We start from the raw sequence: 1,709 nt of genomic DNA on the forward strand, positions 1-1,709 counted from the left end.
CTTTTGTGTACTTTCATTAATGTTTTTACTTGAAGGCTTCAGTTTCTCTCAATAGCATTGAACTTCGATATATCTGGGCTTTTGCCTAGAGCTGCGACTCTTTCAGCTAAAGGTAGATCCTGCAGTCTGACTGTGCATTATGCACAAGTTCCTAGGATATCGGTCCAAGGCAAAATGTTTCTCTTTGCTCTCTAATTGTATCTGTTTGATCGTTTTTCCCAAAAAATGGAACATCTAGGGAACAAATTTCATAAACTTTATTCAGAGAAAAGTTTTCTTTTTCAAGCTGAGACACACAGTGGGGGTGAAATTGGTCTTCAGCAGTATTGCAAAATGAGCAATACAAATCGGCAGCCTGTTTTATATCCCACTCAATTTTCTTTTGTGCTACTGCTGAAGAACAAAACACGAAATGGCGCAAGCGAATCAGAACGTAATTCCAGCACGTAAGCAGACTGCTTATGGGAGTGACCAACGCTGCAGTATCTGAGGGAATACCTAAGACCTGAAACTTGTAAGTGATGCATATCTTGAAAAATATGACAGTCTGACAGTACCAAAATAATGGTAATCTAAATAGCTTCAGAAGGATTTATGGGCATTGGGCACATTGTTGAGTAAGATCAAACTTCAAAAGGATTCATGAGGTAGTTCTAATTTTAGAAGAATCAATTTCAATGGGATACTGTATCAGAAATATTATGCTAATTGAATAATGTTAGTTCTTAGCTGGATTGTGAAATGTGGAATTATCAACCCAGTCTTTATGAATGGGTTTACAGTTTCATTGCACATAGCATACAGAGGAAATTTTCCCCCATGGTGTTTTGCTGCCAAAATGGAGGAAGGGTTAAAGAAACACTTTATTTTTAAGTTTTGAAGGCTGGCAGTAATAATCTATTGACCGATTTGCAGATACCAAATTTTGTTTTTTTTCACTATGGGAAGGCTGTTTTTCTTTGAAACTGGGTTTGGGTTTGTTCTGATTGAAATTCTGTGCCAAAAAATGATGGCTGCATGAATATTGTAAGTCCTCTGAAATAAAGGAATAAATGTACTGTGAAATTAGGAATGGCTAGATGAAGAAGACCATGGTCCATCTAGTTTGCTTTCTGCCATCCTGCTACTTGCATGATACAATAATAGAATAGTACACTAATCATGGCTATCAATTTCTATCAGTCTACAATAGACCCAGACATGAAACTAACCCAATAAAGGAAAGCTTTGGGAACCTAGGTCCAAAGTCACCTGTTCCAAGCGCACTACACTTACCAAATGTATATCTGAAATTAATCGTATACTGTATCCCAAAATATTCTTTTCTGAAAGAAATCCAAGTACTGCTGATGGCAGCCTCTCTTCGCCTTGCTGAGTTTGCCGATCTCTCCCCCAGCCCTGATGGCTTCTCTTACCCCTCACCACCAACCCCCGCCGCTGCGATCAGCAACCTCTTCCCCTGCCATCTTTGCCGACTTCTATCCCCCCAAGCCCTGATTACCGACCTTTCCCCCCCACCCCGGATTGCTGGGGACCGTCCCTAGGGTTGCCAAGCCTGGTCTCCTGCTGCTATTTCCTCCTGGCCACCGGCCAGGCTGTCAATTTGGCTGGCTGCCAGGCAGGAAATGGAACAAAAAGTGATAAGTTCGGCAGGACCTAACGACAGTAACTCTTAAGTGTCCCCAACCATGCCGAGTTCTTCGGTCTCC

The sequence above is a fragment of the Heptranchias perlo genome, chromosome 7 (genome assembly GCF_035084215.1).
Source record: "Heptranchias perlo isolate sHepPer1 chromosome 7, sHepPer1.hap1, whole genome shotgun sequence".
NCBI lineage: Eukaryota > Metazoa > Chordata > Chondrichthyes > Hexanchiformes > Hexanchidae > Heptranchias > Heptranchias perlo.